Source organism: Brassica napus, chromosome A2 (genome assembly GCF_020379485.1).
Source record: "Brassica napus cultivar Da-Ae chromosome A2, Da-Ae, whole genome shotgun sequence".
Classification (NCBI taxonomy): domain Eukaryota; kingdom Viridiplantae; phylum Streptophyta; class Magnoliopsida; order Brassicales; family Brassicaceae; genus Brassica; species Brassica napus.
Window position 1 is genome coordinate 25,585,629 of NC_063435.1, and position 13,804 is coordinate 25,599,432.

Here is a 13,804-nt window from a genome sequence, read left to right on the forward strand (position 1 = left end):
TATATAAATATAATACTTTAGAATAAATTAAAATTAATACAATATTTTTCTAAACAATTAACTTCTTTAAAAATAATTTCATAAATATAAATATAAATTTTTTATATATCATATCTAATATCTATGATTATAACATAAACAATCAGTAAATTTTAAATGTATATGGTTATCATATATAAAAACACATAATCTTATAATTTAAAATAAAATTTTATAATTAAAAAATTTGAAGAATTTTAAAAGAGAATTAATTCCGCGCTTTTTAAAGCGCGGGTCAAAATCTAGTTATTAACTTAAAACCGAGACGAATATATAATTTAAAAACATAAAACTACATATGTAAATTGTTATAATTCTCATGATATACAATATCAATAAAACATGGTTTAATATATTCAAATCAAAGGGGAATTATTGAGAAATTGATTTGTGTAAAATTTGAAATTTTATAAGTTGATAGATTTCTTAAGAATTTTTTTCCCAATAACCTCTCTAAATAAATTTTTCAATATCCTGACAAAACCTGATATTTTAATTTCTGTTATTAGAATCAAAATCTAAAGTTAAATTCCACATTTGGAGTATAATCTAGTTAATAGTACCAAATGTTATATAATTAACCAATATTAGAACAAGATCATGATGATAGGTAAGTCAATATATGTATACAAACATCTAGTGATGAGATCCAGTTGAAATCTTAACGCAATTTTGTTTGTTTTTTGGTTTTAATTATGGATCAATCACCGACCAAAAATATTAATTTATCATTGTTTTATAAGAAGCTAAAATTACGGTGTTACCCAAAGAATTATATTTAAAATATGTAAAATTTTATTTTATACTCATATTAAAAGCAATTTAACTATCGACAGAAAAATTGAAATTAGTTTAACTGATAAAATACTATGTGCTATACAATTTATTCATTCATATTAAAATAATGTCAGAATGAATAAGTATACATGTTTTTTAAAAATAAAATAAAGCAAAACAAAAAAAATGCCAAACGATTGCATATAAAGAAACATAAAAATAATATATTTAATTATGCAATTGATATTTTAATGTTTCAATAGTTAAAACTAAGAAAAATGGTATTTCGTATATAAAGTAATAAAACCTGAATTATAAAAATCCATGTGCCACGTCCATTGAATTTTAACGTATTGTTTTGGCTTTTGATTATTTTTTAACTGATTTTACGCTAGTCAACTTCTTCTTTTCTACAGCATGTGTTTCTTTTAATGACATACAATTAATACAATATATGGAGAGGTATTTTAAATATAAAAATGCAAACAATTTATTGGACACTCAATTAATAAACTAAAACCATAGTTCATAACTTAAAACATACTAGTAAGTAACATGCTAAATGAGAGATATATATCCACATCAGCAAGAAAACTAATAGTAATATTTACCAGCTTAACCACACACCTGGATGGTCTGAGTAGTACGACAAAATTAAAAAGATGTTAAACACAATTTCGGGTTTGGAATCCACCAAATCCAAATTTATTCTTTTGTGTGGCTAAGATATATGGATATCTAATTGTCTTTACGAGCAACCGAGTTTGTTTGGCACCGTCGTAAACAAACTTCAGAAGACTATCGATTGGGTTTCGACCCATCGAATACTCCTAAATTATCAATATATTTTTTTTTACCAGCTTACGCGCATTTTATACTAACTGCTAATTTAATCTTGCAGTATTTAGCTACCACGTGAGAGGATAAAATTAAGAATAGTAATAGTGGTAATCACGTTGGTTTTATAGCATCTAGTACAGCTGTATTGCATAATACATATATATATATTTTTTAATCAAAAAAATATTTGTGTATATATATATATATTCCCTTTCTAAGTCAAACACGTGTTGATAGTAGCAAAATAGAATAATCAATCGAGAGAGAGAGAGTTTAAGAAAGAGAAAGCAGATCTGTTATTGGATCCGGTGACTGGCGGCGCGTTAGCGCGCGTGCCGTCACCGGAGCCCTCCAGCCACCAGTAAAACTGTCGATTTCAGCTTCGGTTTCGTCTCCTCTTCTAGCCACCTTGCTTGAGCTATGGAACAAGGTCGTCCATGGCGGATCTGTCTCTGGCGCAAGGGCGCGGTCGGTGTAAGCTCAAGAAAAGGAGCTTGTCGGATTGAGAAACGGAGGATGTGCTATGCACAATAAAGGAAGTGTAACTTGCTGTTACAAGTCGGTTATGAGACGATGACGTGTCAATGTCTCATTGGTTCCAAGATGTTACTTTGGCGAGAAGCAAAGAAGATTTGGAAGATTTGGGCTTATCACAATATTTAGGCAACTAGGGTATTGTGTTAAGGGTATTTAACCTGATTACTTTGTTCGTATCTAGGTTAGCCGTTTTGATTGATTGAAAAGCTAGAGCAAGAGGTTTGTTCTTGAGAGCTTAAGAAAGACGAGTACTCAAAGGTGTAGCTCGTACTTTCTGTTTTGAAAGATTAGGAATTGGTCCGTCTCTAGTCGTGTGTGACTGAGAGTAAATCGGATTAAACAGATCTAGGAAGATTGTTTAACAGATTTCTAATATACAAGAAAGCGTTCTTGGTATTTTGTGTTTTAGTTCTTATATCTGGTAGTCCCTGAACTTTCATTTGGTATCAGAGCGGGAAACCTCTGTGGTATCATACACTACTAACAGGTTGAGATCCTGCGGATTTCATGGACACCATGAAGGAACTATTTGGAATTCATAAACCCATTATGCTGGACAGCTGCAACTTTGGTCATTGGAAGGCAAGGATGCGACAGTTGATCAGAGGAATTGACGAGGATGCGTGGACTGCAGTAGAAGAAGGGTGGTCAGTGCCTACGATGATGACTGACGACAAAACTCTTGCTCCAAAACAAAAGAATCAGTAGACTGATCCTGAAAAGGCAGCTTCCAAATTCAACTCAAAAGCTCTTACCGCAATCTTCTCTTCAGTAGATCTGGATCAGTTCAAGATCATCCAGGGATGTGAGTCTGCTAAGGAAGCTTGGGATATTTTGACCAACCACTTTGAAGGAAATACTAGCGTGCGAAGAACAAGGATCGATCACTTAGCTTCAAAGTTTGAAAATCTCCGCATGACTGATGATGAACCAATTGATGGATTCATATCCAAGATCAGTGAACTTGCCAGTGAAGCTTCTGTTCTTGGAAAGAAATATGATGAGAAGGATTTGGTGAAAAAGCTGTTAAGATGTCTGCCTCCACGGTTTGAAGCTTACAAGGCAGTACTGGATATAGCTGTCAACACAGATGAAATGAAGTTTGATCAATTGTCTGGTATCTTGAAGGTCCATGACCTGGAGAAATCCAATCGAACTACAAACTCTCAAAAGAGCATCGCCTTTGTATCTGACTCAAACGAACAGGACCGAGTCACAAAGATAGAAGAGAACTTGGGGCTTATGGCTCGAAACTTCAACAAATTCATTAAGCGAATGGATAAAGGAGGGAACAGATCAAACTCACGATTTCAGAGGAACGACTCAGATCGAAGCAGCTCTCAAAACACCAGGCAAGACTCGAAGAACTCTAAGAAGAAGGAGTTACAATGTCATGAGTGTGAGGGGTATGGACACTTTCGCAATGAGTGTCCACTAGCTAAACGCAAAGAGCTCAAGTGTATTGACTGCAAGGGATTTGGACACACTCGAAGTGAATGTCCTAACAATCTGAAAAAGGACAAGTCACTTATGTGTTTCAGTGATACAGAGTCAGAGAGTGACAGCGACAGAGATGAGCTTCATTTAAACTTTATGGCACTTGTCAGCAAGGAAGAAGAACCAAAAATGGATTCAGGTATGGAAGAGGATGAAGATGATCTCAACAACGATCTTGAATCAGAATACAAGTCTCTTTTCGACAAGTTTGTTGAACTCAGTCATGAGAATCTACAACTACTTAAAGATAAGGCAATGCTGAAAGCTCAGGTGAATATTCTGGAATTGGAGAAACCCTCTGAACAAGCTACTGAGTTGTCTATACTCAAGAACTCAGACCAAGAACTGCTATCATTGAAACGAGCGATGACTGAACAAGAGAGGGTTCAAAAGCAGGTTGAACTGAAGATGAATTGTCTGAATGAGCTACTAACCAAGGAGATGGACAAGAACAAATTACTAGAGAATCAACTAGCTGACAATCTCAAGAAAGTAAGGATGCTCACGACTGGTACAACAACTCTAGATCATCTTCTCACCATTGGTCAGTGTCCTAGCAGTAACTGGGGATTAGGTTTTCAAGGAGTTACCCCCAAATCTGCGGAAGAAACAGTGTTCGTGAAAGGGAGTTCGAATGAAAAAGAAATTCAAACCACGACGAAGGTACAGATTAATAATCAGAAAGGAGAGAACCTAAAGAAGACTGCTGCTACACGACGAGGAAACGGGTGCCATTTCTGTGGAAAGCGTGGTCATAATGTCAGATATTGTTTCTTTCGTAAAAGTCAGTATCAACGTGCATGGAGGATGAATCTTTGTTTTATGGAACCATCACTGTATGGTCATGTTTGGATAGCTAAGAAAGACCTGTACCCAAACTATAAGCAGAAAGCCTTGACTGTTGCACACAGTGAGAAGTCTGAAACACGCACTGATGTAAAGCAATCTATCATCTGCAACTTCGCGAACCTATCCACTGGAACTGAGCTGGTAAGCAACGTCGCGTACACAAGTTCTGATTCTAACTCACAGTTTGATACCCCCTGGTACTTCGACAGTGGCTGCTCAAAACATATGACTGGAAATCAGGATTTCTTTGAGAAACTTGAGTTTATCAAAGGAGGCAAAGTGACCTTTGGTGATGGAGGACAAGGAAAGATACGAGGAGTTGGAGAACTGGACAGGTCTGTCTTACCTAAGCTTGTTAATGTCTTCTATGTGGATGGTCTTAAAGCAAATCTCATCAGTGTCAGTCAATTGTGTGATGAGGGGTTAGAAGTTATCTTCAACAACAAAGAATGTCGAGCTGTTGATGCTAAAGGGAACATTGTTCTATGTGGAGTAAGGTCTGGAAACAACTGTTACATGTGGAAGCCGTCACACCTATGCTACTCAGCTAAGGAGTCTAAATTTGATCTGTGGCACAGGAAGCTCGGACATATGAATACTAATGGTCTGACCCGACTAATCAACGCTGAGGTTGTTAGGGGAATTCCAGAACTTGAGAAACAGACCGATACAGTGTGTGGAGAATGCTGTCAAGGTAAACAAGTGAAGGTCCAGCACAAACAGATTTCAGAGATTAGATCCAAGGGAATACTCGAGTTAGTACACATGGATCTCATGGGACCAATTACTCCAGACAGCATTGCTGGGAAAAAATACATCTTTGTCCTAGTAGATGACTTTTCTAGATACACGTGGGTGGACTTCCTGAGAAATAAGTCTGACGCGTTGGAGAGCTTCCGTATTTTGGCCTTGCAACTTAAACAAGAAAAGGGTGGCATTGTGCAGATCAAGAGTGATCACGGAGGAGAATTTCAGAATGAGGAATTTGATAAATTCTGTCACAGTCAAGGAATCAAGCACCTATATACAGCTCCTAGAACCCCTCAACAAAATGGAGTAGTTGAAAGGAAGAACAGAACTCTACAGGAGATGGCAAGAGCGATGATATGTGGGAACAGTGTGCCATCCGGGTTTTGGGCAGAAGCTATAGCCACTGCATGCTATGTCATAAATCGAGTGTATGTCAAACCCAACACAAAGACTACTCCGTATGAAGTTTTCAGAGGGAAGACTCCGAACCTCAGTCATATGCATGTCTTCGGGTGCTTAGTCTACATACTCAATGACAAAGATCATCTTGGTAAGTTTGATGCAAAAAGTGATGTAGGTATGTTCCTTGGATACTCAACTAACAGCTCGGCATATAGAGTGTTCAATCAACGTACCAAATTCATTGGAGACAAAGTAAATGTCGTGTTTGACGACAGTATTGGATTCTATCAAGCTCGAGTCACTCAGAAGATTGAGTGTGTTACACCACCAGCTGAAGCATCCTCTGACGTAAGGGTCAAAGAAGAGTCAGAAGAAGATGACGAACAGTCTGAGGATCAACAAGTGGATCTGAACCAAACCAAAGTGCATAAGAATCATTCCTCAGCTGATGTGATTGGTGAAGTGTTTGGTGAAAGAGTCACACGAAAGAAACAGATTGATTTTCAACAAATGGTCAAGCTTGCGTGCTTCACTGCTGAGATGAACGAGCTAGAGTGTTTTGTCTCGTTGATTGAACCAAAGACACTTCAAGAAGCACTGAACGATGAGTTTTGGACAGAATCTATGCACTTGGAGCTTGAACAGTTTGATCGCTTACAAGTTTGGGAACTGGTACCACGACCTGATGGTGTGAATATCATTGGCACTAAGTGGATTCACAAGAATAAGACCGATGAGAAAGGAAACGTGATCAGGAACAAATCCAGACTAGTGGGACAGGGTTACACTCAAATCGAAGGTGTGGATTTTGACGAGACTTTCGCGCCAGTTGCTCGACTAGAGTCAATCAGACTGTTGTTTGGAATGGCTTGTAATCTGAAGATCAAACTATATCAGATGGATGTGAAAAGTGCATTTCTGAATGGTTTACGACAAGAAGAAGTCTATGTCACACAGCCTAAAGGTTTTGAGGATCCTCAGTTTCCAGATCATGTTTACAAACTCAAGAAGGCATTGTATGGGCTTAAACAGGCTCCTCGAGCATGGTATGATCGTCTGACGGTGTTCCTTACTCAGGCTGGATTTCAAAGAGGAGGAGTTGATAAAACCCTGTTCATTGGAGAGGATGGAAGAGATATCCTCATCATTCAAGTATATGTCGATGATATAATATTTGGAGGAACATCTCAGGCAATGGTTGATGAGTTCGTAAAGACGATGACTTCTGAATTTGAAATGAGCATGGTGGGAGAACTGAGTTACTTTCTTGGACTACAAGTCAAGCAGTTAGACGATGGAATCACAGTCTCACAAAGCACATATGCAAAGAATCTCATCAAAAGATTCGGGATGCAGACGAGCAAGACAGCCAATACTCCGATGAGCACAACAACAAAGCTGTCGCGAGATGAGGATGGGAAACCAGTTGATGAGAAACTGTATAGAGCTATGATAGGGAGCTTGCTGTATCTTACCGCGAGTCGACCTGACTTGTGTCTAAGCGTCGGCATTTGTGCTCGATACCAGGCTAATCCAAAAGAGTCACATATGAATGCAGTAAAACGGGTTATCAAATATGTGAAAGGTACATTGGATTTTGGTCTTCACTACACCTTTGAAACTAACGAGAATCTTGCAGGATTTTGTGATGCTGATTGGACAGGGTGTCTGGATGATCGTCATAGTACTTCTGGCGGATGTTTCTTTCTTGGGAACAACTTGGTGGCATGGCACAGCAAGAAACAAAATTGCGTCTCTCTCTCAACTGCTGAGGCTGAGTATATTGCTCTCGGAAGCTGTTGCACTCAGTTACTTTGGATGCGCCAAATGCTCGTTGATTATTGTATCATCTCTGACCCTATGCTTGTTCACTGTGATAATATGAGTGCCATAAACTTGTCTAAAAATCCGGTTCAACATTCACGCACCAAACATGTTGACATTCGACATCACTTTGTGAGAGAGTTAGTTGAGATGAAAATCGTGATTTTGGAGCATGTATCTACTGAAAGGCAACTGGCTGATCTATTCACCAAACCTCTAGACTACAACACGTTCCTAGGTCTTCGAAAGGCCTTGGGAATTGTGAATCTCTGAATAAGTCATGTCAGAAGAGGAGAGCATGGCTGTTGTATATATGTGTTACTGCTTGTCAATAGGCCACCACAATCACAAAACTCTGAGTCAACAAGTTCGATTGTGCAGCTTATTTCACCTGCCTCCTTAACAGTAAAGTCATTTGATTCACTGGTGAAAGACACTCATCTTGGATCAAGATGCTGCAACATTTTCGATCTGAGCATTGATCACTGTCTGGATTGAATGAGGAAACACAGCAGAGACTGCGTGGAGTTTGGGTAAGAAGAGTGTCCTGGATTACTCAACAGAAAAGAAAAACAAAAGGCCCTGAATGATGGACACTCGTAATGGAGCTGGAAGACACAACTTTCAGACTCTAATTTCGATCACTGTCTGGATGGGGCAGGATTGATGTCAACTCTGATTGGTAAAAAAAAAAAAAAAAAAAAAAAAAAAAAAAAATTGTTTTCTGTGACAGCTACTCGGCTGAGAAACAGCTACAGATCAAGGTTACAATAACTGTCGAGTTGAAGAGACAGACACACAAGATGTCTACACTGTGTTTCCAGACCATACAAATGACTGTGCTGCAGAAGTTCAGGTGTGAGTGAGTTGCATGATAGGATCATGTCTGTGACAGCTACTCGGCTGAGAAACAGCTACAGATGTGGGTTGGTCTCACTGATTCTTTATCAAAAACTTCTTGGTGGCTGAGTACAAGTGGGAAGCAATCTCCGTCTCTCTCCTCTGGACGCTAAAAGACATTCTTGAGTATGTCTTCTGGCAAGGTGCTTTTGTTGCTGTTCCTTTTTGTGTGCTGCATCACTTGCAAGGACATGATTATCAATCTCACAATTTCTCTCTCTCACAAACTGAGGTGCTGTCGATATTTTGTTTAAACAAATATGGCTGTGTCTATTGCACGTTTTAAACATTTTTGGTCTAATGTCTTGGGCCCATTGCTTGTGTCTAACGGGCTTGGTGAGTATAATTAGGGTTATTTTTGAGAAGTGTATGATGCAGCTGTCTTCAAGTGTTACATCTCTCTCTCTCTCTCACCGGCGCAATCGATCTCTCTCAACATGCAACCAACAAGGAGAAGCTCGCGGCTCATGAAACTGAAGAATGTCGGGGCTACTCCGATGAACACGTTTGATCTCTCTTCTGGGTCATCCTCGCGCAAGAGGAGTCGCCGTCGTGTCTCAGCTGGTGACACTGCGTCTCTACCCAAGAACTCTGAGCTTGAAGTTGAGTCTCTCTCGGATGGGGAATCCTCAGATGACCACTCCGACGAAGCTCCAATGGCAGCAGACACTCCTCCAAACCGCTCCAAAGAACAGAGATTTGAGGAGAGTCGGAATGTGTATCAAACTAAAGCTCAGTTCTATCCAGAGCTTATGCGCCCTACAAGGATGCCAATGACTGAACGGTTCTTCTCAATCGAGGCGACTGAGCGTTTCAGAGAGCTCCGAGGGCGGAACTTCATTCCTCAGCAGTCTATCTCACTCACGGACGAGAATCTCTCTGATGTCAGAAGAATTGTGATCGGGGCAGGCCTGATTCATACCCTCACTGATCTCGACCCTTATCAGCCCAATGTAATCCGCGAATTCCTCGCTAATCTTCCTGAAGCTGAGGATTGAGATGATGGTGTAGCGGTGTATGTTAGAGGATCTCTTGTTGATTTCTCTCCGAGTCTGATTAATTCAATGTATTGCATTCCGGGGTTTGAAGAAGATCCTAACTGGATGGATGAACGTCTTGATGAAGTTTGTGGTTTTCTCACTGATGGACGAATAAGACGAGGTGAGAACATGAGTTCGAAGTATCTCACAGCTACGAATCAGGTTCTGTATAAGCTCGTATGCTCGAATTGGATTCCCACCAGGAACTACACCTCAATGAACCAAAGGCGACTCAGGTTCGTCTACATGCTTCATCATCATGATGGATTTGACTTCGGGAAACTCGTCTATGATCAGATCATAGCAATGGCAGCGAACACTCAGACAGAGAAGACTCGGTGCATCATGTTCCCTAACTTGATTCAGCAGGTCATCCACTTTCAGCGAACTATAACTCCTGAGTTGCTTCATGATGAGTTCACTGGGACACCGAAGCTTGTTGTCAAGGATGTTAAGGCTGGTCGAGGGTCTGGAGCAGACTCAAGTGCTGCCAGCCTTGAGGTCGACATCGATCGCGCCATTGCGGGACTCAAAGCCATTCGAGTTCGCCTGAGGAGTAAGGGAGATGCACAGTGTTTTGTCTTACTGTCTACTCTATGTCTAACGAATGATTTTTTCTCTAAATGTGCACCTATGCAGGGGGAGAATATGAGCAACATGTTCCTCATCCAGGGTTTGAAGAAAACGACGAGCAGGATGAAGATGAGGAAGACGCGTAGGATGATCATGTCTTGTTGCTTAATGTCATTTTTAAGTTTTAATCCGGCTTGTACTATTTAAGACTCAGACTATGTGGTTCGACTGTGCTTTTATCTATTCCTTGTGCAACTTATTTAACATGTTTGGTGTTTTCAGTTGATGATCACTGATTGAGTAGTTTCTTTGTATTGGATATGTGTGCTGCGTGGATGTTTACATTGCAGGTTGCATAGGTTGTCACATTCAGATAAAAAGGGGGAGAATGTAAGCTCAAGAAAAGGAGCTTGTCGGATTGAGAAACGGAGGATGTGCTATGCACAATAAAGGAAGTGTGACTTGCTGTTACAAGTCGGTTATGAGACGATGACGTGTCAATGTCTCATTGGTTCCAAGATGTTACTTTGGCGAGAAGCAAAGAAGATTTGGAAGATTTGGGCTTATCACAATATTTAGGCAACTAGGGTATTGTGTTAAGGGTATTTAACCTGATTACTTTGTGCGTATCTAGGTTAGCCGTTTTGATTAATTGAAAAGCTAGAGCAAGAGGTTTGTTCTTGAGAGCTTAAGAAAGACGAGTACTCAAAGGTGTAGCTCGTACTTTCTGTTTTGAAAGATTAGGAATTGGTCCGTCTCTAGTCGTGTGTGACTGAGAGTAAATCGGATTAAACAGATCTAGGAAGATTGTTTAACAGATTTCTAATATACAAGAAAGCGTTCTTGGTATTTTGTATTTTAGTTCTTATATCTGGTAGTCCCTGAACTTTCAGTCGGGGTAAGGAAGGCGCGGTGAGGTTTCTCGTTCGGTTATTTGGTTTTGTCTCCGGGAGGCGGAGGCTCCTTCAGCTCCGTCGATGCCGGTTCCTGTCTCCGCGAGGTAGAGGCTATCTTAGCTCTGACGTCATCGGTCTAGATCCCGGGGGGTGAAAGCGTTTCGCTGCTTTGCCTCGCCGCCTTTGGTCCCTAGGTTTCGTTTTAGGGTTTGTTCTCATCTTTCTTTTAGTTTTACGGTTCTGGCTTGTTTGGGTGGGTGGAGATCCCGTAAGAGGGTGATCGAAACTCGACCACGGTTAACTGTGTTGGGTTGCGCGAAGCTTCTATCTCGGTGATGGGTTTGAACGGTGTCGGATGAGATCTCGAACTCTCGATTGACGCTCTCCGAGTTTAGTTTTCACCGGAGTGGAAGGCGTTTGCGGTGGTGATGTGTGGATTGAGTGGTTTCCGATTCTCTCGGGTGAATCGACGGTTGGTTTACCCGGTGATGTTTCGAAAGGGGACGACGTCGGAGCCGTAGCGTTTGTCAGCGCAGCGGCGGGGCTTCTTCGGGTTGATCGGGTGTCGTAGGTGGGCCTTGAACCCGGTTTGTGATTTGTGTTTTTTTAGACCCGTTTACTTGGCCTTTTGTAATGGGTTAGTTGGGCTGTCAGCCCTTTTAATAAAAATTTCAATTGACCGAAAAAAAAAGTCAAACACGTGTTCCAAATTCAATTTTTATATTATAATTAATATTATATGATCGTTAATATTTTTGTCAATTACACTTATTATTAAATATATTTTTTATTCAAAATAAATCTAAAGAAATCCCTTATAATTTATTGTAGGCGATTAATTTTGTTAACTAAATAATACTATCATGCCAAAAATTAGTTTGTTAAATGAGTTTTCTGGCAACATTATTTCACATGATAAACTTTGTAAAAAAATTAATGCATTGAATTTGTTACATAGTTTAATGTTTTAATATACATATATATGTTCGTTAATAGCTGACAAAAAAAATGTTTGTTAATATGTTGCCAACACGTATTTATTTATTTGCTAAAAAAAATTAGATAATTATTTTATCACAAACTATAAAGACAATTAAATAAAGTATATTACAATCAGCAATTCTATATTACGTATAATGATTTATGTATAACTACATCACTCTGAGCCGTTCTATGAAATCCATTGCTGACGATATTTTTTGTGCGATGCAAAATATTTTTTATAAATATTCTGCATAATTCGCTTTTTTCAAAAATTGAAAATCATATTTTTTTCGTATAAAAGCATTAATGAACTATTTTTTAAACCAAACTAACGAAGCTTTCACAAATAAAATCACTTTTAAGTTTTCTAACAAAAAGTTGCATATTCATTCCTTTTGCATATTTATTTCTATCCATTGAATTTAGACTTAAAATGATTCAAAATTTTAAACTAGAAATACTGGATATAAAAATTGACTATAGGTGAAGACAGTATAATTTACGAACATTTGGTATTAGTTTATTTATTTTTGTGTGTTTTTAGGCGTAGGAGTCGCCTTTGTTTACGTCTGGTAAAGCGGCAATTATATGTTGTGAAATGTGAATGAAACCGAAATTTCGATTTCATGGGCCTTGGAATATTAAATCGAACTTTCAAAATGTATCTAGTGGTTCATAATGCCTCTTTATTTGGGCCTACAAAAATATCGATTGATTCGGATCCAGCCCCAAGTTTTGAAATAAATCTATATGCATAGTTCTCTTATAAATTCCCTATAAATTATAACATCTCAAAGCTTCATTAGTGGGAATTCGATACACAATGCTGTGATTGGGAAACAAATTGCTTCTACTGTGGCTACCAATCAGCAAGGCGATTGGTTGATTGAGTTTTCATACCGGTTAGAGAAGGTGGAGGATATAAGCGTTTGGTAGATGATTGTTAAATGTTAATACAAACCTTTTTATCTACAAGAAATTTATGTACTAACTCAAATATATTGTATATTAATTAGATGATTATATTGCAACCATAAATGCAGATCCAGTTACTGTGATGTGTATATTAGCTTAGATTATTTTCTTACTAGTGGTATTCCGGCGCTACGCGCCGGGTTCATGTATTTTATTCTCTAATGAATTCAAAATTGTTTTTTAATTTATTTGATAGGTTAGTGACAATAGTGTATTATTTTGTTTTGAGTTATTTAGATATGGTCAGTTTTTTTTGGTATGTTTGTCTAATTTTATATTCAACTAAAATATCAATTTGTATGTTTGTTGTCTAATATGAAATGCATACGATGGTTTGTCTACTGGTGTCAATGGGGTCGTATTGTTGATGTTTGATGTGTTTCGTTCATGGAAGTAGAAGAAACTTTTCATGTTAGACATATGTATGGTTTGTAGTCACCTTTTGTGCTTAATAATGTATTGGATAAATGTGCAAATTAAATTTAAAATTTACTCATTGTAAATACATGTAAATGAGATTATATTTTGAGAAATATGGCATTTATAATTATTTTTGAAATCTGCACTTATTTATACGTGAAATTAATAAAATAACCAAATTAGAAGTTTAAGTAGAAGTTTATAATAATTTTTGTCTCAAATTGAAATTAATTTTAAAATTACACAAAACTTGTCTTATCCCAATCAGGAGAAGTCTAGAGTTTACCCTTTTTATTTGCATCTATCTACTCCAATTGATTCACACTGGTCCTATTTATCTAACTTGCTTCCATGGTCACTATATTCTCAAGATCTGAAGATTTGATTTGGTGTAGCATCTATATTTTTACTGACAAAACTCATGTGTATTCTATTAATTAAAATGAAAATCTATATTTTTACTGACATTTGTTACATAGTTGGCAAAGTGAATCAACAATA